The following is a 7663-nucleotide window of genomic DNA, read 5'->3' as shown; positions in this document are numbered from 1 at the left end:
TTATATATATACATACATATGTTTTGGGTTTTCATGTTTATAAATATGAAATCACATATTTCATATTTACTATTGTGTTTTTGAAAACATTGCATAGGATATGCAATTTTGTGAAAATTCTGTATTCTTAGCTTTTGGACTTAACAATAATCATATACATATTTTATTAAGTCTATATAATCATTGTGTAAAGTTTTAAAACATGGTTTAGCCAAAATATCAAAATTCACATGTTTATATTTTCGTGTTTTGGACTATTTTGCAAAATGATGATTTTTCATAAATGGGAAATGCAATTTGGAAAATTATTTTTGTAACATGTTCATTTACATGTTTATATACATTTCCCAAAGTTTTATTATTTTTTGACTTCATTTGTTATTTTTAACATATTTTCCAAAGTCTCAAAATCGGCTTTTAAAACCTGTTTTACTGTAGTATCAGTTTTCGGTCGACCGCACCGGTCGACCGCTCATATGTTCATTTGTTCAGTGGGCAGCAGAGAGTTTATCGGTCGACCGGTGTAGTCAACCGAGAGCTCGAAATTTCCATCGGTCGACCGCACCGGTCGACCGAATAAGCCTCTATCTGTTTTCTGAGTTTGGGATCTGAATCGCGGTCGACCACAAATATTTCCGGTCGACTGTCGCGGTGTCAGATCAATCCTAACGGCTATTTTTAGAGCCGTTGCAGAAGTTTTTTTCCTGGTCTTTTTCTTGGCTTTCTCTTTCCTTTGGGGTTTCATATATATACCCCCCTTACCTTAGATTTTATACGTAAGCAAGAGAATGGTTTAAAAGATTTTAACAAGAGTTTAAGCTTGTTTTAAGGTTCTTTAAGGGTTTGGTTTAAAGCTATTTTGGTTTTCACAAGTGGAGGATATCATCTTCTTGTTTGGGCTTCAATCTCCATCTCTCCATCTTGTTATTCAGAGAAGAATCTTTAAACTCATTTCTAGCTATTTATTATTTTGTTTATAATTTCTATATGCTAGATTTTAATTGAGTTTAGTTTTGATTTATTGAATCTCATTATTACACACACCCACTTGACCTTATTGTATTGCATACATAGTATATTAGGGTTTTGAGAGATTGTAAGATTGAGTTGTGCTTCATTGTGTTCTCATCTATTGTAGAAAACAAATTTATATTTGTTACATTGTGAGTGTTGTAAGGTTTTCGGTGAGCTAGAAACCGAGTGTGTTGTGAAGTTTTCGGTGAACTAAAAAATCGAGTGTGAGGAGTGAACGTTGTTCGGTGAGTGTTGAAAACCGACACTGTGAGGTGTAAACGTTATTCGGGTAAACGTAGAAAACCCGGTTGTGATAGTGGATTTCTCCCCGGGAGTGGGGAGCGGAGACGTAGGACGGAAGGTCCGAACTCCGTGTTCATTTGAGTGTGTTTGAGTTTGTCATTGGCGCATTTGCTTTTGCATTTATTTTATATCGCCAATTGTGCAATGTCTCATTATTCATATCATCCTCTATCTTGTTTCATTTTGTTTACTCTTGTATTAGTTTATATATCCTTGCATATATATTTCATCATATAGGATATATCTCATTGCTTACATTGCTTATCCTAGCTCATATATCTTGTGGTATTTCATTCTTGCTAGGATAAGTTGTTAATTTATTTTAATTGGCATTTAATCGGATTAGATTAACATAAGACCCTAATCACCCCCTCCCCCCTCTAGGGTCTAACAATTGGTATCAGAGCTGGGTGCTCTTTGATTTAAGGACTAACCGTATTGAGTTAAAGATCCAAGTTATCTTATTTGTGCTAATCTAGTTATGATTACATTTGTCTAGCTTGCATATATTCACATATATATCATGAATATAAATGTATTTCGTTTAGGCTATGAATCAAATGTTGCTCCTAAATTCATTAATTTTTCCTATGCTCAATGGGCTTCTAGATTTAAACTATTTGTTGAATCTAGAAATATCGACTTATGGAAAGTTATTGATTGTGCTTATATCATGCCCACTTTGGAGATATCCAAGTGGAGCAATCATGATAAGAAAATGTTTTCAATGAACAAGCGTTTGTTAGAATTTTTGCTTAATGCTTTTGACTCATCTCTTTCTAACAAATTTGTTCATTTTGATAGTGCTTACAAACTTTGGAAATTTATTGAAGCACATCAAGGGGACTTGGAGGCAATCCGACAAGCTTTGGAGGATTCTTCTTCAAGTTCATGTGGAGAATCATGCACACGGCCACAAGAGGATAACTCTTGTGTAGTAAGCGATTCCGATTCTGATAATGATTTATCTATTGATGAACTCGCTTGTGCATATGAAAGATTATCTCATGCCTATACTAAATTGCAAAATAATTTTATTAATCTTAAAAGCAAGCATGTAGATTTGAAATCCAATCATGAGTCGCTAGCTTCTAAACTTGATATATTTGTTAAAGAGAATGCTATTTTGAAAGAAAACAATGAGTTATTAAGTTTGAAAATAATAATATGTCTTCATCTATTGCTAACTTAACTCATGCTAATAATGATGCCATGATAGAAGTAGAAACTATTTGAAATGAGTTTAGTTCTTTTAAAAATGATCATGTTTTATCTACTTCTATTTCCACTGCTTGTGTGCCTAACAATGTGTTGGATCATGTTAAAGAACGCATATCATCTTTAGATTCAGCCCTTAAAACATGCATTGTAGATAATAAGAAACTTATGGACTTGGGTGCAAAGTCTCGTTGTCACGCCCCGCTTCCCAAAATACCGGGGAATCGGGACGTGAACAAGCCCGTGACGTATTAGATTGAGAAGAAATATACACTATCTTTTTTTTCTTCTCAATCCAATACGCTAAGCGTCTAGAAACAAATACAATACGAAGTCACAGGTCCCCGATCACACATAGCAAGAATATAAAGACAACCCAGAATAAAAATAGACATATCATCAATGGTAAATCATCCGAGACATAAGATACGGGTCAAACATGCCCTTATACAAATCTGAACAAGAGAATACTGGAGAGATACAAAATACATCGTTCAAGCAAGAATGGAAAGAACTACAAAAGTAACTGGAACCTTCAAAGAATAGTCTTCGACTCCTTCTTCTTCTCCATCTACAAGGCAATCCTGTTGAGAATCCTCTGGCTCCTACTAAACATGTTCTTCTCCTAAGTCTGACGTACACCATAGAAAACAGGTGTACGTCAGGTGCATGGCGCACGGCAAGACCCCACAAAAGAAAAGAACGAACGAAAACCCAAACGAAAGACGATATGATAACCGAAACAACAAAAGAATGTGCAACTGGTAATCCAACAAAATCAACATGCAATCCACTACCAAAACATGATAATCATAAGAATCCGTAAATCAATCGGGTAACGAAATCATGCAGCTAGCGATCAGAATAATCATCCAAGTCACAAGGTTATACACTAGATGGAATTAATACTTAAAAATCTACAACTCGAGACGTAGTACGTCGAGCGAAATAATCCAAACAAGGAAACCCTCATGTATATACCATATATCTCGAATTGTAAATAATTAAATATTAATCCCGATCTATGTATGAAAAGAAAAAAACTATCCTATATCTCACAAGAACTCATACTTAGCCAAGAAACAAATCATGTAACTAACCATCCTATAACAGGTCACTGGTTCACATCTCACACAGAGTCAAAGTTCACATTATCGGATATCTGGTTAACAACCACATCTCACTAGCACCTCAGACCCGCCCCAGTGCGAAACGATTCACTGGTGCGTGCCTGGAAATAATCAATAATCACAATATCACCGCTCCTCAGACCCACCCCAGTGCGAAACGATTCACTGGTGCGAACCTGGAAATAATCAACAATCACAATATCACCGTTCCTCAGACCCTCCCCAGTGCGAAACGATTCACTGGTGCGAGCCTGGAAATAACAATAAACATATCCAATCACTGCTCCTCAGACTCACCCCAGTGCGAAACGATTCACTGGTGCGAGCCTGGAAATAAACAACATATCTAATAACATGAACCAAGACTTTCCCATCCCAAGTCCAAGTCAACAACTCATATCTCACGGGTCACTATGGTCAAGCAATACTCGCGATTCTCAACTATAACAATGTATAAATGCAATGAATACTATGTAACAGTGTCATGAATCATGAACAGGAAACGTGAACAACTACTAATAACAGTACAAGATGAAACTACATCTATTAAATAAATATACATGAAATATCGAAATTTCCAATCATCATGCTCATAAAATTTATTAATTCCAAAAATTCTTTTAAAAATTCTTTCTCATTATATTAATTCAAAACTAATATCTTTTTCAAAATCAACTTCTTTTCTTATAATAATAATTTTAAAATAAATCTAAAATATTCTTTTTATTAAAAGCATCTCGTAATCAATATCGTTCATCAACAAACTCACGCAGGTAATTACATATCATAGTCTAATCTATGAAATCAATTACTAACGGATATAAATAATGGAATATCAAAACAAGGGAAGCGGGATCTTGCCTCGGGGTATTATTGAACGGATCGATGTTTACGTCACGGATCTGTTCTGAATGTGGGTAGAACGCGGCGTCGAACTCGGTTGCTCGTAGTCGTCGAGGATCTCGAGAAGTGGAGCGGCGGCGTCCGGAACGGTGACAATGGCGACCAAGGCGACGCCCAAGCGAGTCGAAACGAGCATGGTGGAAGTGATAGCTCCGACGGACGAGCCAGGGGTACGGGGTGAGGAGGCGAGCAGAGGGACGAGGTCCGACGAGGTGCGACGGCTGAGGTGCTCGCGGGGAGGTTGTGGTTGTCGAAGGATAGGGCTCGGGTGGTGAAGTATTGCGCAGCAGACGAGGGGCTGAAGAGGCTGAAGGTAGAGAAGAGAGAAGGTTTCTGGCCTGGGGGTTTGGCTTGGCGGACAGCCAGGCATGCGGCTCCGGAAGACGTGGCAGGCTGGGCGCGGGTTTAGGAGAGGCGGACGAGCATCATCGGCGGCGGGGAGAAGGCGCGGATACGGGCGGGCGAAGCGGCAGCAGGGTGAGGGTTCGAGCGTGATGGAGTTCGGGTCGAAGGAGCTTGGGCGTTCATCGGAGACGGGTGGACTCAGGGCTGGAGGCTTGGTCGGAGGGGCGACGGGTATGTGTGCAGAAGAGGAAGGAGGAGATGGCGTTGGGTTGGGCTCTTTTGAGGGGAGAGAAAAATAGAAGAGAGAGGAGAGCTGATGATGGTGATGGCGGCGTGAAAAACGAGGTGGAGGAGATGATGTTCACGTGAAAGAGAGAGTGGGGAGAACCTATATATAGGGTAGGCTAGGGTTTCCTTTGGCTGGATATTTTAGAGAAGGGAAGAGAGAGACATGTACTGATTATGGGGAGTGATTGACGGATGAGAGAGCACAAATTAAAATAAGAATGAAAGAGAGAGAATCACGTGGTTAGTAAGGAATGAGATAAACGAGATTATGAATGATTGGAAAATTGATTAGGGAGATTATGGTAGGAATTTAAATGAGAGAAAATTAAGGGGAAAGAAGATTATGGGAATATTTTACATAAAATTTAGAATAACATTATTTTAATAAATCATTTTAAATAATTATAAACAACCAAATATCTTTATATTTATATTCATATACTTTTGTACTATGCTCAGGTTTATATTAATAATAACAAGATCATTAACAATATCAATGACCAAATAACAATCTAAAAATATTCACCGCAACTATTAAATTTATAATTAACAAAACCATTAAATATAAAACTAGATTTTTAAATCATAGTATATTCTAGAAAATAAAAAATATAAATACTCTTTTTAAAATAATAATTTAATATTTAAAAATACCGAAAAAATTATTTTAACTAGTATCAAAATTCACGGTTATTACACTCGTACTACAACTTCTAAACCCGTACACTTTGCACACATGTATAGCAAAATTTATAAGTGTTCTATTTGCGATCGTAAAGACCATTTAGCTAAGTTTTGCTATGATGCACATAAATCCTCCAAGACTAATGTTCCTTGTGAATCTCATAAGGCTTCTTCATCACATACACATGCACCCATTGTTCATCATAAGCATGCTAATGTGTATCATTGTGATTTTTATGGTAGAGTTGGTCACTTAGCTAAGTTTTGTTTTGATTTGCGAAAAGTTTCTAAATCGCAAAATATTTTAAGTAGACCAACATTATTTCAAAATATTTCTCATTTGCAAAATAATCTTAAAAATCGCAAAATATTTTAAGTAGACCAACATTATTTCAAAATATTTCTCATTTGCAAAATAATCTTAAAATACCATCTTTATTTGTAAATGTTCCTCGTGCACATCCATATGATCAACATAACCAAATACATCCTCTTCATTGCACTTATTGCAATCGAATGGGTCATTTACATAATTATTGCTATGACCGGACCCGTGCACTAAATGCGCCCAAATGGGTTCATAACTCTAGGACTTTGAGCTTGAATGATAGGGGTCATGTCCCTAAATCTTTTGGTACCAAGAGTTCTTAGGTACCAAAACAAATTTAATTTTTAAACCAAGAATTTTAGAGTTTTTATTTTCCTTTTTTCTTGGTTTTGAAAAGTGTATTTTAAACTTTTATGAAAATAATTCCTTTTATTGGTCAAATTCTTTTGTTTTCATAATTCCTAGTTTTGATTTTGATGAGAGGTTTGTATTTATATAACCCTCCGGATTTATTGGGTGTTTATTCCTAAATCATGTTTACCGAATCCTAGAATGATTATATGGGTTGGAACAAGCTTAAGAGCTTGATATGTTGTTGCCTCTCTTGAAATTCTTTTATCAAAGATTTTGTTTTGAATTATTGCTTTGAATTCATTATATTTCACTTATATGATGATATTTATGTCTTTGTGCTTATGGATCATCTATTCGTGCCTTATAATGTATTCCATATGTGGTTTGATCAAGTTATACAAAGAAAATTTTCTTGATTGATCAAACATCGTTTTTGGATTTAAACTTTGATTTATGATTTCTTTTGGTTGATTTGTTTTCATTTGAAAACTTTTTGCATGATTCTCATGCTTCTCTTCTTTTGATTTCATTAATCTACCTATACAAATGGTTTTTATGTTCTTTGATATGAGACACTATTTTGCACCTTGATATATTTATATATGTTCTCATTGTCCTTATGTATGTGAGTTGTGTTTTAGCATTTTTTTTCTTTTCATCTATGCTTGCTCACAAGTTTTTACCTTAGTCTTCATTGCATATATTTTATATGGCATTTTGACAGGGGGAGCAATCCCTATACTTGCTTCATACCCACCCATGCTTATTTGTAGGGGGAGCTTTCGCTCTCTTAATTCTTTTGTCCCCTTTTTGATGTTGTCAAAGGGGGAGAAATATTATGAGTATATTCTTTCTTGTTTATAAGCATGTGAATTATAAATTATATATTCATTTACTTCATGCATATATTTCTTTTTGTAAATTGTTTGTCATCATAAAAAAGGGGGAGATTGTTGGCCTTCTTGTTTTGATGATGTTTAACAAACAATTTACCACTAATGTTGTTTGTCTAGTATTTATGTTTTCTTATTTATTATAGACAAATAACGTAGTTGGAGGATGGATGGATTGCGCCATAATGATCATAACCAATGGA

Source organism: Asparagus officinalis, chromosome 8, assembly GCF_001876935.1.
Source record: "Asparagus officinalis chromosome 8, Aspof.V1, whole genome shotgun sequence".
In the NCBI taxonomy this organism is placed as follows: domain Eukaryota; kingdom Viridiplantae; phylum Streptophyta; class Magnoliopsida; order Asparagales; family Asparagaceae; genus Asparagus; species Asparagus officinalis.
Note: the sequence above shows the minus strand (reverse complement) of the source record.